Source organism: Salmo salar, chromosome ssa01 (assembly GCF_905237065.1).
Source record: "Salmo salar chromosome ssa01, Ssal_v3.1, whole genome shotgun sequence".
Classification (NCBI taxonomy): Eukaryota; Metazoa; Chordata; class Actinopteri; order Salmoniformes; family Salmonidae; genus Salmo; species Salmo salar.
The window spans coordinates 150,461,289-150,481,395 of record NC_059442.1 but is presented as its reverse complement, the minus strand read 5'-3'; the positions used below and the strand labels follow the sequence as shown (position 1 = coordinate 150,481,395).

General features: G+C 40.4%; 1 protein-coding gene across 6 annotated transcripts in view; it reads right to left on the bottom strand.

Annotated features, from left to right (window-relative positions):
- LOC106567981 (neuropeptide Y receptor type 1) overlaps positions 1 to 20,107 on the bottom strand; it is a 43,539-nt gene that overhangs the window by 22,478 nt on the left and 954 nt on the right. The window contains exons 2-4 of one of the 6 annotated variants that reach the window (XM_045692164.1): positions 5,821 to 5,921; positions 5,216 to 5,295; positions 4,316 to 4,435 (exon numbers count right to left, since the gene is read on the bottom strand). The exons of 1 other annotated variant lie outside the window; for it this stretch is intronic. The gene's annotated coding sequence lies outside the window, so the exon portion shown is untranslated. Of the gene's footprint in view, positions 1 to 4,315; positions 5,296 to 5,820; positions 6,865 to 20,107 lie in introns of those variants that run through there. 4 more of the 6 variants (XM_045692165.1, XM_045692168.1, XM_045692166.1 and 1 more) reach the window with 4 other exon arrangements.

Genomic DNA, 20,107 nt, shown 5'->3' with positions numbered 1-20,107 from the left:
GTGTACACTGAGATCATGTGACAGATCATGTGACACTTAGATTGCACACAGGTGGACTTCATTTAACTAATTATGTGACTTCTGAAGGAAATTGGTTGCACCAGATCTTATTTAGGGGCTTCATAGCAAAGGGGGTGAATACATATGCACGCACCACTTTTCCATAGTTCTTTAATTTTTTTTATTTTAGAAACAAGTATTTTTTTTTCATTTCACTTCACCAATTTGGACTATTTTGTGTATGTCCATTACATGAAGTCCAAATAAAAATCCATTTAAATTACAGGTTGCAATGCAACAAAATAGGAAAAACGCCAGGGGGATGAATACCTTTGCAAGGCACTGTGTGTGTGTGTGTATATATATATATATATATATATATATATATATATATATATATATATATATATATATATATATATATATATATATATACACACACACACACACACACACACACACACACACACAGTGCCTTCGGAAAGTATTCAGACACCTTGACTTTTTCCACATTTTGTTATGTTACAGCCTTATTCTAAAATTGATTAAATAAATAAAAATCCTCAGCAATCTACACACAATACCCCATAATGACAAAGGGAAAATATTTTATGTAGCAATTATTGCAAAAAAAACAAAAATACTGAAATACCTCAATACCTCATGTATTCAGACCCTTTGCTATGAGACTTGAAATTAAGCTCAGATGCATCCTGTTTCCATTGATCAACCTTGAGATGTTTCTACAACTTTATTGGAGTCCACCTGTGGTAAATTCAATTGATTGGACATTTGGAAAGGCACACACCTGTCTATATAAGGTCCCAGAGTTGACAGTGCAGAACAAAAACCAAGCCATGAGGTCGAAGGAATTGTCTGTAGAGTTCCGAAACAGGATTGTGTCGAGGCACAGATCTAGAGAAGGGTAACAAACATTTTCTGCAGCATTGAAGGTCCCCAAGAACACAGTGGCCTCCATCATTCTTAAATGGAAGAAGTTTGGAACCACCAAGACTCTTCCTAGAGCTGGCTGCCCAGCTAAACTGAGTAATCAGGGGAGAAGAGCCTTGGTCAGGGAGGTGACCAAGAACCCGATGGTCACTCTGACAGAGCTCTAGAGTTCCTCTGTGGAAATGGGAGAACCTTCCAGAAGGACAACCATCTCTGCAGCACTCCACCAATCAGGCCTTTATGGTAGAGTGGTCAGACGGAAGCCACTACTCAGTAAAAGGCACATGACAGCCTGCTTGGAGTTTGCCTAAAGGCACCTAAAGACTCTCAGACCATGACAAACAATATTCTCTGGTCTGATGAAACCAAGATTGAACTCTTTGGCCTGAATGCCAAGCGTCACATCTGGAGGAAACCTGGCACCATCCCTACGCGAAGCATGGTGGTGGCAGCATCATGCTGTGGGGAGACTAGTCTGGGTCGAAGATTCACCGTCCAACAGGACAACGACCCTAAGCACACAGCCAAGACAAAGCAGGAGTGGCTTCGGGACAAGTCTCTGAATGTCCTTGAGTGGCCCAGAGTATCCCGATCGAACATCTCTGGAGAGACCTGAAAATAGCTGTGCAGCAACGCTCCCCATCCAACCTGACAGAGATTGAGAGGATCTGCAGAGAACTCCCCAAATACAAGTGTGCCAAGCTTGTAGCGTCATACCCAAGAAGACTCGATGCTGTAATCCCTGCTAAACGTGCTTCACCAAAGTACTGAGTAAAGGATTTGAATACTTATGTAAATTTGATATCTGTTTTTTTTTATATTCATTTAAAAAATATTCTAAAAACCTGTGTTTGCTTTGTCATTATGGGATATTGCGTGTAGATTGATGAGGACCTTATTTTTTTTTAATCAAGTTTAGGATAAAGTTCAAGGGATCTGAATACTTTCCGAAGGCACTGTTTTACTGTACCACAGCTATGGATGTCAATTAAGGCAGCCCCACGCACCTCTCTGATTCCGAGGGGTGGGGTTAAATGGTGAAGACACATTTCAGTTGAATGCATTCAGTTCTACAACTGACTAGATATCCCCCTTTCCATTTTCCCATAGCAAAATGGACATTCTCATCAGAAACAGTGTTGGTTTGGGTGAGCAGCAACTAGCCTCTTTTCACAGGCGATGTATCTCCAGCTACTTGTTATCCTTAAATGTGCATTCTGAGATGGAGTCCCTCAAGAAATGACCCAATGTCTTTTGATATTCTTCAAACTGGGAAAGCTCCTCCCTCACCCCCAAGGCCGAGCCCCTCCAAGCCCTGATCTAAGGGCTTATGCCCCTTATAGTATTTCTAATTCTATGGTCTATACCAGGCCTGGGCAAAGGCCGGCCTGGAGGCCGTATGCAGCCCGCGACCTGATTCAATACGGCCTGCGGAATCATGCTCAGATCACATGAAGAATTTGCGATAGTAAAGTTTTGAAAAACGTATTTGTTATTTAATTCCCACCGCTTGTGGGACTTTTATTTTGATGGCACGTATAAATAACAACTGCACGAGGACAGAGTGACTGACAGGTTGATGTCACAGGAATATGTCTTCTGAGCAGAGGGCAAGTACATCGAAAGAGTTGCTTTCTCAGTTGCAAAGGGCAGTGGGCGGAGCCATTAAAGAATGTTTAATTGACTATGCAGCAAAACTTTGCCCCGAAAAGAAAGAGCTGTTGGAAAATGTTTCCCTGTCAAGACGAACAGTGACACGGTGTGTTGAGGACATCGCAGCAGAGAATATGGAACAACAGTTGAAAGACAAGGTAAAGGATTTCACCTATTTCTCCTTGGCCCTGGATGACAGCAGTGATGCACGTGACACGGCGCAGTTGTTGATATTCTTACAAGGCATAACCCCAGAGCTTGCTTCAGTGCATTCAATGAAGAGCACAACCACAGGGAAAGATATATTGGAGGAGGTTAATAAGTGTGTTGCAAAGCTGGGACTGACTTTTGAAAAGTGATTCAGTGGGGCCACTGATGGGTGCCCAAACTTGACAGGAAAAAACGTTGACCTTTTAAAAAGGATACAAGATGAAGTAGCTGAGCTGAACCCGGATCAGAAAATTATTTTCCTGCATTGCATTATTCATCAGGAGGTACTCTGTAAATGTGTTCTGAAAATGAGCCATGTTGTGGATACAGTCACTAAAGTGGTAAACTTCATAAGAGCAAAATCTTTAAACCACAGGCAGTTTGTCTCACTGTTGGAAGAGACAGTTGGGTCATGCAGATCTCCCCTACCACACAAACGTGAGATGGCTGAGTTTGGGGAAGGTTCTTAAAAGGATGTGGGACCTGAAGTCAGAGATTGCTGCAAATTAAAGGAAAATATGTGGATTTCCCTTAACTGCAATATACATTTTTAATTTTGCCTTCACCGTGGACATCATGGTCCTCGTAAATGAACTGAAATCCAAACTACAAGTGAAGGGCCTTTTTGCAAATCAGATGTACAGCCTTGTCAAAGCCTTCATGGGAAAATTACTCCTCCTGATCCGCCAAGTAGAAGCCAACAATCTCACCCACCTTCCGACACTATTAGCCTGTTCCCTATCAGATGACCAGCGGGAGAAGTTTACATCACTGCTGCGTACTTTGAACAGTGAGTTTTCTCGTAGTTTTGAGGATATCAAAGTGTTGGAAAATGACATGCTGTTGGTTTCCTCTCCTTTCACCTTCAATGTGGATAACGCTCCCACTGACCTGCAACTTGAGCTTATCGATCTCAATGAACAAAACTTTCCAAAGATTATAAGATGTTTGTACTGTTTGTGTCAACCTATGTATGTGAACAGACCTTTTCAGTGATGAAATATAACAAGTCAAGGCACAGATCATCTCTTACTGACTCTCACCTATCCTGCGCATGGTGACGTCAGAAACTATACCTGACTTCACTGCTTTAGTCAATGCCCATCAGAGACTTCACTCCTCACACTGATTGAGTAGTTTAAATGTAATGTTGAGCTCTCTCTTTTTCTTGTGTTTTTGTGCATACCCGTTAACAATAGTTCTGTCCGTGGTGCTGAATGCACAGTGTACTTTTCCCTCCGTGTAGTTCATTGATGTTTAATAATGAAAATACCTACCAAAAGGAGAACATGGATGTGGTTTATTTCTTTACATGTTAAAAAAGTAAAATAAGTAGCATATCTGGACATGATTTACAGTAGATATATCTGTCAACATAGTCATACACATAATGTATAATCCTGTAATATGATTCTGGCCCGCGATGGCAAAAATCTATTCTAATGTGGCCCTCCATGGAAAATAATTGTCCAGGCCTGGTCTATACAATCTCTGTACATACCTCTCAGGTTGCTTTTCAGCAACATGTCAACATCAAAAGCACCCAACAGCGCTCTTGCCATCTGTTGGCCTGGTTGCATGGCCGCCCTCCAGATGTTCTTTGGGACCATAACGTTTGAGCCTGGAAAACATTAATAATTCAGCCAGATGCTGTAAAAGACTAGAAAGTACTGTAAGTACAGTAACATAATACATCCTCTGTATTTAAAATAGACATGCTAGCTAATACTGTAAATTGACTTGTACTACAAAATAAACCTTCTCAGTATTTATCTTAAACTCTGATGATATAAAAGCTAACAATAATGTACTGTTTTAATGAAAATAAATGCACATATAAGGAGGTCTGTTTTAACCTTTAGCTAAATAAACCATAAACCAATGCAGTCATCTCAATACTGAGCAAGCTAACGGTAGCCGCTAAGCTAATAGCAACCCTATAGACTTGACAGGCTAGCGTTAGCGCATTTAGCTTAGCATTAGCATATCGTTTTTAAAAAAAAATACAACTCTGTAATATAGAACACTTGGATGGGGACATACAGGGCCTAGCAAATATAAATGAAGTAGAAAATAAACCACAGTATTACCTCAGATGAGCTATAAATCAATAAGTTCAAACTAAAATATTAGCTGGTGCCATTTCTTACGTTATCCTATGGGCTAGCCAAGCTTATACGCAAAACCCTGTCAACTCAATATCAAGATTGCTAACGGTTTTCACTCGATCAATTTACACATTTAAACTTTATAATTTCAACATAAACGGTAAGTATCACTCAGACAGCCATTTAGACTCAAACATTTTCTATAGATCATGTGCTTGTGTACACCACATACAGTACCTGTTTAACAGAAGAAAGAAAAAGGAGACAGGAGGAAAAACAGTTTGAGTTGTCACCATAAACGGTTTGAGTTGTCACAGACATCTTTCTTCGAGTGTTGTTGAGGGGAGGGGAGATGTTCATACCGCGCCTCCTGCTGGTGGCAATATGCATAAATGATTTCCAATGGAAATCCTTGGAGGATTCAGTCCAAAATAATAGTGGATTACAACCATACTGCAATCATTGATTACAACAATAATATATAAACCATGTTTTAAATACAATGTGATGCCATAACCTTATGGGCAGCCACAACTATAGTGTATGAAAATAAACAGGTTTCTGTGCGTTTTCAAAACTTGTACATAAACAAATTATAAACCTACAATAGTTGTCTACGCCATCTCAATCTAATCTCAAAATGAGAAGGCAAGTATCATCTAACCAAAAGGTTGCTGGTTCAAATCCCCAAGATGACTTAGTAAAAGATCTGTCAGTGTTTACTTGAGCAAGGCACTTAACCCTAATTGCTCCTGTAAGTCGTTCTGACTAAGATGTACTTGACTATTGCACATGTTATTTCCTCAAGTTTCTAACTGTAGTTATATTATCAAACAACAAATAATAATAACTTCAATTTTTTTTATGAAATTCATTACATATTAAATTACATATTTACACTTTTGTTAATCCTTTTGAGGCCTTGTCTTCATTCAGCTTTGACATAACTATCTTCAGATCCTCCCTCTTTTTTGCAGCCACATTTCTTCACAACGTACCCTTTTAGAAAATAAAGACAAGCACAACCAAAGACAGGCACAAGAGACAACCAATTATAAGCCGTTAATTAATAATCTGCTAACAGAGGTCACGTAAGACAACACAGAAAAACATTTGATAAACAATGAGGATGACTACATTCGGGATTGTCAAAAACAGTAGATAACAACAATCAACTACTTCCTGTTTTGCCTTCTTCTGCGGTCGCGAAAAGCCGGTGTAGTCTGGTTGTAGTGTTGTGACTACTAATTTACTACTAACATCAAGTAGTAAAAACTGTACCTGATTACTATTAAGAAAGCCTGTTTAATAAAGATAATATGAACTATAAATAATTAGGTGGGTGCTTATATTTGTCCTATTTCATGTACAAGTGTGTATTATGCCGCGCCTGTGTAGTAAAGCTGTAATGTTTTGACTATTTATTTACTACCATCAACCAACATCAAACAGCAAAAACCTCTACCTGAATACTACAAAACTCTAGTTGAGTAGTGCATAAACTACACATTCACAACACAATCCCTACGAGTCTCTACATAGTCACTACTGCACGAATAGGTTTTGTGTAGTAATTCAGTAGTACTTTAGGCAGCCCGAAATAGGTAGACCGAAATACAGTCTCAAATGACACTCTCAAAATACTACTTTCTGCTTGAACCTTATTCCCCATACAGTACACCACTTTTCACTTTAGGCATATTCCCCATATAATGCGCTACTTTTTACTATATGGGGCAAGAGGCCATGTGTACTTCCTGGTGCTTCTTGCTACTTCCTGTACTTTTACTATGATGTAACCCTTCTAATACTTCTTTATGTTAATCCAGCATAGTCTGTAGTGGCCCTCTTACTGGAAAACACAATTGTACAGATGATGTAGTAGATACAGGGTTGAGATGACAGAGCAAGATCAGGGGAGTCAACTGTGTGTGTGCGTGTGTATGTGTGTGTAGCTAGGGTTAGGTTTAGGGTCAAGGTTAGGTTTTTGGGTTAAGGTTAGGGTTAAGCTAAGTGTTAGGGGTTAGGGAAAATAGGATTTTGAATGGGACTGAATTATGTGTACCCACAGGGTCAGTTATACAAGACTGTGTGTGTGTGTGTGTGTGTGTGTGTGTGTGTGTGTGTGTGTGTGTGTGTGTGTGTGTGTGTGTGTGTGTGTGTGTGTGTGTGTGTGTGTGTGTGTGTGTGTGTGTGTGTGTGTGTGTGTGTGTGTGTGTCATATTCATAGCATATTTGTCCTGATTGAGTTTGACTGTCTTTCACATCTGATCACTCATCCCACTGTGACTCTGCATAAGAGACCATTCTTTATCTTTAAACATACACACACAAACACACACACACACACACACACATATCATTTACATAATTCAGCAGACTGAGGACAGGCTGCTCAAGATCAAACCAAATATTTGTCAACAACCTAACCCTCTCTCTGACACAGACACACACACAATCTCAGCAGCACTTTTCATCTAGCCCCTCTAATCAGGGATGATTCAGACCTGTGCCAAGTGATGTGTAGTCGGTAAGGTAAAACGTTAAGAAGAAATGTTATTTAAGCTAACATGATTCCCTATTATACATGACAGACAATCATATCTGTTTTTATAGAATAGTACCCACTAGAACAGGCTCCAAGTGAGTTGACGCTCTAGTCAATCAGTCTGGCGTTTTCTGTATTGGCCTTAGTGATCACTGTTTTACAGTCTGTGTTCATAATGGCTGCTCAGTGAAATGACCTGCCCTGATTTTTCATAGATGCTTGCTAAAAAACTTTGATGAGAAAGCCTTCCTTCATGACCTGGCCTCTGTAAATTGGTATTGAATCAGCTTGATCCGCTCTGTCGAAGACGTTTGGACCTTCTTTTTTGATAATTTCAGTGGTATTGTTAACAAACACGCCCCCATAAATAAAATGAGAATTGAAAACATGTTTAGCCCCTAGTTCGACCATGATCTGGCAGAGTTACTCCACCTCATGAATTTCATTTGGCGAAAGGCTCGGCACATGCATACTCAGGCTGACTGGCTCTTGTTCAGGCAAATGAGAAATAAGTGCACTCAGGCTATCCGGAAGGCCAAAGTTAGTTACTTTAAGGAACAGTTCTCTCTCTGTGGGTCTAACCCCAAGAAGTTCTGGAAAATGGTTAAAGATCTGGAGAATATACCCTCCTCCTCACAGCTGCCCATGTTCCTTAATGTTGATGATGTGGTTGTTACTGACAAGAAGCACATGGCTGAGCTCTTTAATCACCACTTCATTAAGTCAGGATTGCTATTTGACTCAGCCATGCCTCCTTGCCCATCCAACATTTCTCATCTCCCAACCCTTCTAATGCAACTACCCCAATAATCCTCCCTTTTTCTCCCCTGCCCCGCTACAAAGTTTCTCCCTGCAGGCGGTCACTGAGTCCGAGGTCTTAAATAAAGGACCGTGGCTGCCTTCCAAGCAATGGGAACCTCCCCAGAAAGGAGAGACAGATTAAAAAGGTCAGCGTTTGGCTTGGCGATGATAGGGGCAGCAACCTTAATGAAGAAACAGTCTAAACCATCTGACCCAGATGCTTTGTTGGGGTCAAGTTTTTAAGGAGCTCCTTTAAAGGGGGAGATCAAGCTGATCCGAACTGTTATAGGCCAATTTATATTTTGTCTTGTTTATCAAAAGTGTTGGAAAAACTTGTCAATAATCAACTGATTGGCTTTCTTGATGTCTATAGTATTCTCTCTGGTACGCAATCTGGTTTCCACTCAGGTTATGGATGTGTCACTGCAACATTAAAAGGTCCTCAATGGTGTCACCATTGCCCTTGATTCTAAGCAATGTTGTGCTGCTATTTTTATTGACTTGGCCAAAGCTTTTGATACAGTAGACCATTCCATTCTTGTTGGCCGGCAAAGGAGTAATGGTGTCTCTGAGGGGTCTTTGGCCTGGTTTGCTAACTACTTCTCTCAAAGAGTGCAGTGTATAAAGTTAGAACATCTGCTGTCTCAGCCACAGCCTGTCACCAAGGGAGTACCCCAAGGCTCGATCCTAGGCCCCATGGTCTTCTCAATTTACATCAACAACATAGCTCAGGCACTAGGAAGCTCTGTCATCCATTTATATGCAAATGGTACAGTCTTATACTCAGCTGGCCCCTCCCCGGATTTTGTGTTAAACGCTCTACAACAAAGCTTTCTTAGTGTCCAACAAGCTTTCTCTGCTCTTAACCTTGTTCTGAACACCTACAAAACAAAGGTAATGTGGTTTGGTAAGAAGAATGCCCCTCTCCCCACTGAAGTGATTACTAGCTCTGAAGGTTTAGAGCTTGAGGAAGTCACCCCATAAAAATACTTGGGATGAGGGCTAGATGCTACACTGTCCTTCTCTCAGCACATATCAAAGCTGCAGGCTAAGGTTAAATCTAGACATGGTTTCCTCTATCGTAATTGCTCCTCTTTCACCCCAGCTGTCAAACTAACCCTGATTCAGATGACCATCCTACCCATGCTATACTACGGAGACGTAATTTATAGATTGGCAGGTAAGGGTGCTCTCGAGCAGCTAGATGTTCTTTACCGTTTGGCCAAAAGATTTTCCACCAATGCTCCTTATAGGACACATCACTGTACTTTATACTCCTCCGCAAACTAGTTATCTCTGTCTACCAGTCACAAGACCCACTGGTTGATGATTATTTATAAAACCCTCTTCGGCTTCCCTCCCCACTATCTGAGATACCTACTGCAGCCCTCATCCTCCACCTACAACACCCATTCTGCCAGTCACATTCTGTTAAAGGTCCCCGAAGCATCCCTGGGGCGCTCCTCTTTTCAGTTCGCTGCAGCTAGCATTTACTTTTTTTTTTTAACATTTTAGTCATTTAGCAGATGCTCTTATCCAGAGCGACTTACAGTAGTGAATGCATACATTCCATTTCATGCATTTTTTTGTACTGGCCCCCCGTGGGAATCGAACCCACAACCCTGGCGTTGCACACACCATGCTGGTGCTGCAAAAACCATGCTCTACCAACTGAGCCACAGGGAACTAGCGACTGGAATGAGATGCAAAAAACACTAAAATTTGACAGTTTTATCTCCATCTCCTCATAGACACTCTTACTGACAGTTGTGGCTTCTTCATGTGATGTATTGTTGTCTCTACCTTCTTGCCCTTTGTGCTGTTGTCTGTGCCCAATAATGTTTGTACCATGTTTTGTGCTGCTACCATGTTGTGCTGCCACCATGTTGTTGTCATGTTGTGTTGCACCATGCTGGGTTTTTCATGTGTTGCTGCCATGCTATGTTGTTGTCTTATGTCTCTCTTTATGTAGTGTTGTGGTGTCTCTCTTGTCGTGATGTGGATTTTTTCCTATTTAAAAAAATATTGAATAATTTAATCACAGCCCGCGTCCCTGCAGGAGGCTTTTGCCTTTTGGTAGGCCGTCAATGTAAATACAAATTTGTTCTTAACTGACTTGTCTAGTTAAATAAATGTTACATTTTTTTTTAAGTTCCACATATGCTGAGCACTTGTTGGCTGCTTTCCTTCACTCTGCGGTCCAACTCATGCCAAACTATCTCAACTGGGTTGAGGTCGGGTGATTGTGGAGGTCAGGTCATCTGATGCAGCACTCCATCACTCTCCTTCTTGGTCAATTAGCCATTCCACATTCTGGAGGTGTGTTGGGTAATTGTCCTGTTGAAAAACAAATGATAGTTCCACTAAGCGCAAACCAGATGGGATGGCATATCGCTGCAGAATGCTGTGGTAGCCATGCTAGTTAAGCGGACCTTGAATTCTAAATAAATCACAACAGTGTCACCAGCAAAGCCCCACACCATCACACCTCCCCCTCCATGCTTCACGGTGGGAACCATACATGTGGAGATCATCCGTTCACCTACTTTGCGTCTCACAAAGACACGGTGGTTGGAACCAAAAATCTTTGCACTCATCAGACCAAAAGACAGATTTTCACCGGTCAAATGTCCATTGCTTGAAGGCCCGATTCACGTAGTCTCCTCTGAACAGTTGATGTTGAGATGTGTCTGTTACTTGAACTCTTTGAAGCATTTATTTGGGCTGCAATCTGAGGTGCAGTTAACTCTAATGAACTTATCCTCTGCAGCAGAGGTAACTCTGGGTCTTCCTTTCCTGTGGCGGTTCTCATGAGAGCCAGTTTCATCATAGTGCTTGATGATTTTTGCGACTGTACTTGAAGAAACGTTCAAAGTTCTTGAAATGTTCTGCATTGACTGACCTTCACGACTGAAAGTAATGATGGACTGTCGTTTCTCTTGGTTAGAGCGTTGGACTAGTAACCGAACGAGGTAAAAATCTGTCGTTCTGTCCCTGAACAAGGCAGTTTACCCACTGTTCCTAGGCCGTCATTGAAAATAAGAATTTGTTCTTAACTGACTTGCCTAGTAAAATAAAAATGAATAAATAAAAAAGTTGAGCTGTTCTTGCCATAATATGGACTTGGTTGAACCGTCCCACCTACTCAACAGCCACTTTTTTCCTGTGGCGCGATTTTCAAAACCTTAAAAATCCTATTACTTCAATTTCTCAAACATATGACTATTTTACAGCTATTTAAAGACAAGACTCTCGTTAATCTAACCACACTGTCCGATTTCAAAAAGGCTTTACAACGAAAGCAAAACATTAGATTATGTCAGCAGAGTACCAAGCCAGAAATAATCAGACACCCATTTTTCAAGCCAGCATATAATGTCACCAAAACCCAGAAGACAGCTAAATGCAGCACTCACCTTTGATGATCTTCATCAGATGACAACCCTAGGACATTATGTTATACAATACATGCATGTTTTGTTCAATCAAGTTCATATTTATATCAAAAACCAGCTTTTTACATTAGCATGTGACGTTCAGAACTAGCATACCCCCGCAAACTTCCGGGGAATTCGCTAACATTTTACTAAATTACTCACGATAAACGTTCACAAAAAGCATAACAATTATTTTAAGAATTATAGATACAGACCTCCTCTATGCACTCGATATGTCCGATTTTAAAATAGCTTTTTGGTGAAAGCACATTTTGCAATATTCTAAGTACATAGCCCAGGCATCACGGGCTCGCTATTTAGACACCCGGCAAGTTTAGCACTCACCATAATCATATTTACTATTATAAAAGTTTGATTACCTTTTGTTGTCTTCGTCAGAATGCACTCCCAGGACTGCTACTTCAATAACAAATGTTGGTTTGGTCCAAAATAATCCATCGTTATATCCGAATAGCGGCGTTTTGTTTGTGCGTTCCAGACACTATCCGAAATGGTAAAGAAGTGTCGCGCGCATGGCGCAATTCGTGACAATAAAATTCTAAATATTCCATTACCGTACTTCGAAGCATGTCAACCGCTGTTTAAAATCAATTTTTACGCCATTTTTCTCGTAGAAAAGCGATAATATTCCGACAGGGAATCTCCTTTTCGGCAAACAGAGGAAAAAATCACAAAGGCGGGGGCGGTCGGGTCACGCGCATAAGCCCAGAGTCCCTTGATCGGCCACTTGAGAAAGGCGATAATGTGTTTCAGCCTGGGGCTGGAATGACGACATTCTGTTTTTTCCCGGGCTCTGAGAGCCTATGGAAGACGTGGGAAGTGTCACGTTAGAGCAGAGATCCTTAGTAAAAGATAGAGATGGAAAAGAAGTTCAAGAAATGGTCAGACAGGCCACTTCCTGTAAAGGAATCTCTCAGGTTTTGACCTGCCATTTGAGTTCTGTTATACTCACAGACACCATTCAAACAGTTTTAGAAACTTTAGGGTGTTTTCTATCCATATGTAATAAGTATATGCATATTCTAGTTACTGGGTAGGAGTGGTAACCAGATTAAATCGGGTATGTTTTTTATCCAGCCGTGTCAATACTGCCCCCTAGCCCTAACAGGTTTTAACCTAATAGGGCTATCTTCTGTATACCACACCTACCCTGTCACAACACAACTGATTGGCTCAAACACATTATGTAGGAAACAAATTCCACAAATTAACTTTAACAAGGTACACCTGTTAACTTCTTTGGGATAGGGGGCAGTATTTTGACATCTGGATGAAAAGCGTGCCCAAAGTAAACTGCCTGCTACTCAGGTCCAGAAGCTAGGATATGCATATAAGTTTCTAAAACTGTTAAAATAATGTCTGTGAGTATAACAGAACTGAAATGGCAGGCGAAACCCCGAGGACAAACCATCCCAAAAAAAAATGAAAATCATCCTACCACTGATTTCAATGACTGGCACTTTTATAATAGGGCGAAATCGTGCCCGAGTGCAGTTCCTAGGGCTTCCACTAGATGTCAACAGTCTTTAGAAAGAGTTTCAGGCTGTTTTTTGGAAAAATGAGCCAGAAATTGTAGTTTTTCTAGGTGGCTCCCATTTTGGCTGTAGTGTTTCCAAGCACGTGAATGAGAGCACGTTCTTTGGTATTTTTCTCCGGTAAAGACAATAACGATTCTCCGTCTTAAATTCGATCGTTTATTTGCGTATTAGGGTACCTAAGGTTTGATTATAAACGTTGATTGACTTGTTTGGATAAGTTTATTGGCAACGTTTGGGATTCATTTTGTATGCATTCTGATGGAGGGAAACCCGAGTGGATTATTGACTGAAGCGCGCCAGCTAAACTGAGTTTTATGGATATAAAAAAGGACCATCGAACAAAAGGACCATTTGTAATGTAACTGGGACCTTTTGGAGTGCCAACAGAAGAATATCTTCAAAGGTAAGGCATATATTATATTTCATTTGAATTTGGCGCTCTGCAATTTCATGTCAAAATTGGACACTAGTGTCCCACTGATCCGCAAGAAGTTAAAACCTCTTCAGCGTCTCATCCCGTCAGCGGGATCAAAATCCAGCGAAAAATCATATCGCCATTAGCATAACAAAATTTAATCATTTTATAGATACACCTCTCCTGAATTGACCCACGTCGTCCGATTTCAAAAAGGTTTAACAGGAAAAACAAATCATTAGATTATGTTAGAGGAGTCCATCGTAAAAAGCAGCAACATAGCCATTTTCCGACCAAACACATGCATCACAAATAACCAAAAAACTGCTAAATGCAGCACTAACCTTTTACAAACTTCATCAGATGACACACCTAGGACATCATGTTACACAATGCATGCATTCTTTTGTTCAATAAAACCACAGTGGTTTCGAAATAATACTTTTTTTTTCACATTTAGGTTCGTTCAAACATGTCAAACGTTGTATAACATAAATCTTCAGAGCCTGTTTCAACAAGAGAGCCAATAAGATTCGAGGGGGACGATTTCAATGTGTTTCAAAACGTTTCCAAAGGTGGGGGTAGACAGGGCCGCCGGCGTCATAATGGTGATGGCCCTCCCGCTGTGACCAATTTCCAACGCGTCTCATTCACTGAGTTTCGACAGTAGAAGGATCAAAACACTTTGTAAAGACTGGCGACATCTTGTGGAAGCAATAGGAAGTGCTCAATAAACGATATCTCACGGTGTGAATTATAGGCGACGACGTGAAGTTGAGTCCACAATTCAGAATTCCACTTCCTGGTTCAATCGGTCTCGGGGTTTTGACTGCCATATGAGTTCTGTTATACTCACAGACACCATTCAAACAGTTTTAGAAACTTTAGGGTGTTTTCTATCCACAGGTATTAATTATATGCATATCCTAGCTTCTGAGTCTGATTAGTAGGCCGTTGAAAATGGGCACGAATTTTTTCCAAAATGCGCTGTGGCGCCCCCTATCCTAGGGTAACGTCAAGAGGTTAATTGAAATGCATTCCAGGTGACCACCTCATGAAGCTGGTTAAGAGAATGCCAAAAGTGTGCAATAGCTGTCATCAAGGCAAAGGGTTGCTACTTTGAAGAATCTCAAATATAAAATATATTTTGATTTGTTTAACACTTTTTTGGTTACTACATGATTTCATATGTGTTATTTCATAGCTTTGATGTCTTCTCTATTATTCTACAATGTAGAAAATAGTAAAAATAAAGATAAACCCTTGAATGAGTAGGTGTGTCCACACTTTTGACCGGTATTGTATGCAGCCCTAAAAGTTGTGCGAGGCTGATAGAATATTTTTCTAAATGATTCACAGCTGTAATTGCTGTCAAAGGTGCTTTCACCAAGTATTACCTCTGGGCTGTGAAGACATACACAATCAATACATCTGTCACGTCCTGACCAGTAAAGGGGTTATTTGTTATTGTAGTTTGGTCAGGACGTGGTGGTGGTGTTTGTTTTATGTGGTTTGGGGTTTGTTGGGCTATGTACTTATGTAAGAGGGGTGTTTGTTTTATGTGTTCCGGGTTTTTTTGGTCTATGTTAGTGTATTTCTATGTTCAGTCTAGTCTATCTATTTCTATGTTTAGTTCATTGGATTGACCTTCAATTGGAGGCAGCTGTTCCTCGTTGTCTCTGATTGAAGGTCCTCTGTATAGGGGTGTTTTTGTAATGGGATTTGTGGGTAGTTGTTTCCTGTTTTGTGTCTGTGCACCTGACAGGACTGTTAGTGTCGTTCGTTGTTTTGTATACGTGATTTGTTTGTTTTTCCTTCTTTTGATTTAATAAAGAAGATGAGTATACACGTTCCCGCTGCACCTTGGTCCAATCCTTACGACGCCCGTTACAACATCTTAATTTATTTCTCTTTTGAAGATTTTCTGTAAATATTTCTTTCACTTTGAAAATGTAGAGTAGGTTGTGTTCATCGGTAGGAAAACAATATTTTTTAAATAACATTTTTAGGCAGGAAAATGTGGAGACTGCAAGGGGTGTGTGTAGACTTTCACTAGTGACTGTTAATTGTTTTTGATCTTATGCTACACAATGATATGTAATGTGCATTTTCTAAAAAAATCTAACCTGTAAATGGTTGGATTTATTGTAACCGTTAGTGAGAAGGCTGTTCCAGTTAACATATTGTAGGTAGTCTAACAACAGTACTCTCCTCACTGCTCTGACAGGCATTCTGAATGTAAGTTGTGGGTAAAATGGTGTTGAGTTTAACTCCATAGGAGTTGAATTAACTATTGTGATTATATTGTGAGAGTAAACATTATTCCAAATAATTTGCTGTAGAATACTGAAAACTGCATCGAGTTAAAATAGTAACAGATATTGTTAATTAATACTGACAGAGTGAAACGCAATGACGCAGAGTTAAATATCAACACTAAATTGAGCATGTTCAACTGTGAAAAAAATAACTCTGTTGCCAGAGTACGTTTTACCCTTCTTAGACTGGCACCAAATGTTATCTGTGGCAGAGTAAAATATTCTTCAATTAGAGTCAAATGTACTCTGTCATTTTGACTCTGTAAAGCCTGTAGCTCTATCTAAATATACCAGGACATCTATACCAGGCGGTGTCAGAGGAAGGCCCTAAAAATTGTCAGACTCTAGGCACCAAAGTCATTGACTGTTCTCTCTGCTACTGCACGGCAAGCTGTACCGATGCACCAAGTCTGGAACCAGCAGGACCCTGAACAGCTTCTACCCCTAAGCCATAAGACTGCTAAATAGTTAGTCCAGTAGCTATTTGGTAAACTATTTAACTATCGGCACTGACACTTTTTGGACTAACTTTTTTGACTCATCACAAACGCTGCTGCTACTATTTGTTATCTGTCACTTTATTCATAGTTATATGTACATATCTACCTCAATTACCTCGTACCCCTGCACATTGACTCCGTACTGGTACCATGTGTATATAGCCAAGATATCCTTCATTACTCATTATGTATTTATTATTATTATCACGTGTTTTACTTTTAATATTTTCTCTACTTTCTCTCTGCATTGTTGGGAACGACCCGTAAGTAAGCATTTCACTGATAGTCTACACCTGTTGTTTACGAAGCATGTGACAAATAAAATGTGATTTTATTTGATTTAAAGCTTGTGGCTCTCCAGGACCAGGAACAGGTCTAGAACTAAAGTAGCTCTAACTAAAGCGTTTTGCACTCCAAGACCAGGGGTTTAAACAGTAACGGGGAGAGTAGCACAACTGCTGCGGCCCCATCTAACCTTGTGTGTGTGTGTGTGTGTGTGTGTGTGTGTGTGTGTGTGTGTGTATGGGTGTGTGTGACACACATTATGTCAGATTCTAAAGAGCATTAAGTCAAAACGGCAGGTGAAATGACAGAGCAGGCTATTGTGGTCTGACTCTGTGACTAATGGCATAAACACACACATACACACACATACACAGAGAGACAAACACACACACACACACACACACACACACACACACACACACACACACACACACACACACACACACACACACACACACACACACACACACAGAGATACACGCAGACACAGAGACACACGCAGACAGACACACACAACCTGTGATTTCCACTGCAGTTATTCCCTCCATATTCAGCAGTGTTAGCTGCTGTGTTATTGCGTAACACTTCATTATGTGTGTTGTTGGCCTGCTCTGGGAAATGTGCTGCTTTTACACTGTACATGTTATAATACACTGCCATTTGTTTCACTGAAAATGTGCTGTCTTCAACACTGTACATGTTATAACACATGCACACACACACACATGCACACACGGAGGCACACACGCACAGAGTTACAGGATGTCTGGTATTGATCCTTTCTCAGGAGTAACCTGGGTACACAGCACGCCTTGAACACTCGGCGTCTACCAATCAGAGCCAGGCGTTATCTACACTGATAAGAGCAGAACCCATTTAAAATCACAGCAGAGTGAGATACACACACACCGCGCACACACATACAAGTACACACAAACTCTCACACACACACACAGAAACACACACTTGTTATTTTTCCTCATAAAAATACCAACTATACAGATACATTTATTGGTTGTTTGGTTGGTTGATTTCCTGTCCTACCAAGGTCCATGAACTGAGGTGAGACAGACACAGCCACTCCTGGAGGACAATATGCTGGATAATAATTGAAAAGTATTCTGTGTCTCTGCCTTACAGCCTTTACCAGAGTTCTGCTGACAGACAAACCTGTCCTGATTCTTTATTTGATATCAAATTTAGCTACAATCATATAGGCCAGGGGTTCCCAAACTTTTTCACACAAGGCCCCCCTTCTAGCATTGGGGAACCTCCCCCTTCCCCGTGCATGTGAGCGCCACATCTATTTCTATGGGTACAAGCATGACTGTTCATGACACAAACTGTTCACATCCCTCTTGTTGGTGAAGAGAATTTTCCAGGTTTAAAGCTTCTTTCCTGCAATTCTACACATTTTGTCATGGGGTGCAAAGACAATTTTTCTGTTTTAAAGCACATTTTCTTGAAATTCTATACATTTAACCATGTCTAATGTGTATTAATGTTATATTTGAGTGACTAAAAAATTACAACAATATCTATGGGCTAAAAAAAAACAAAATAAAAAATGTTAGCTGACATGGGCTAGTTGACCTGGACAGTTCTGACCAGTTATAAATAGCTCTCTAAGGTATACAATGACTAACATGACAAGAGGAACTGATGATGCACTTCCCAATTTTGAAAAGGCACCTTGTGCATTCTACTATTACAACTAGTAATACCAAGTTTAAAGCCAGACTGAGTTCCTTTTTTGACCCCCTGCCAACCCCTCGCCCTAGGGAACACGCCCCAGAGTTTTGGAACCACTGATATAGGCTACAATAGTTTAGGCCTTCTGTAGCATACCTAAATTCTCGTAGGCTAACTACACTGCATAAGGTTAAATTATAAACGTTTTAAATTCATTAAACTGACAACAATCGAGAACTAAACAGATTACACTGAACAAACATTTTGCTACACTCGCATTATCATCTGCTAACAATGTGTATGTGACCAATACAATTTAATTTTCAAACAATTACCAATGATTTTCAAACTGTCAAATGGCTTCACAACAGAAAGGAGAGAAAGGAGAAAGAGCCCCCCCCTCCTCTCTCGCTGTGTCTCTCTCTCCCTCCCTCCCTCCCTCACACACACACACACACACACACACACACACACACACACCAGGGGCGAAAATCTGATATCAACTTTGGGGGGGACAATTACATGAAATTTTCTCAAGAGCAATTCCTGAGGGGGACACCAAAAGTAGTGCTGTAACACATAGCCTACATTGTAATATGGTAAATGTATATTGAGGAACCAAAGAAATAAGGTGTTTGCCGTACTCCTAACTACCGGTACCCAAAACTACACAACTACTCACAACAGCAATACCATTGCCTTTAACAAATCTTAGTTCAGTCACCAGTTTAAGTTGAGAGTGGGGGTATCCATGGCATTTTCCAATTATGTTCCTATTTTACAAGTAAAAAAAATGGAGAACCTTTCATAATGTTGCCAAACAAAGACTCAACAAACTTACCTGAGACTCCCTGTCTCTGCCAGTCTGTCCCTGCATATCTGTCCCCAACTCTGCTGTCTGTGTGCCATCTGTTGCCTAATATGCCTAATGACATCATTGTGAAACATTTCCATTAGAATTTAATTTCTTTCTTATGAACATTTTATCAACTAGTCTTTGAGATATTAGGCTACTAGGGTTCTTACTTTGCGTTTTGGTGTACTGAAAAATACTCTGATGTCCGTCTTTTATTTTTCTGCCATTTTTCTACCTGGCTGGCTGGCTACACACACACACAGTGTGTAGGCTATTTACAGTAGGAGATGGGCTTCTATCATCTTATCTTTTATCATTCTATTTGGGCTTCGATCTAAAAGGTAGCTAGCAAATGTGAAACGGATTAAAATGACAAGAGTTGACAGCTGTATGAGTTCACCATTTACACAACATATGCTGCAACCTTTTGTAATTTTAATAGTTTGTTTCATATTGGCTGGCTTCCAACAATAGCTGAATTTGCAAAGCTAGCGAGCACCAATTCAGTTTCAGTGGTGTTTGCTATAATCTTTGCTACCCGGGTTAAATAAAATAAATAAATAAAAGTTCCCTTGCGACAATTTAGCTTTTGCAACGAGACCATTAAATATATTTAAGACAATGGTAGAAGAGAGTGTAGTTCTGTTCAGTTTGGACTTCAGTTTATCGCTAACCTTATCACAGGGACTTTGAAGCACTAACTTACATCATCTGCATGCTGATCTCGGAATAAATTGACGATAGCAAAGATTCCATCTTTGACGAGGCCACATA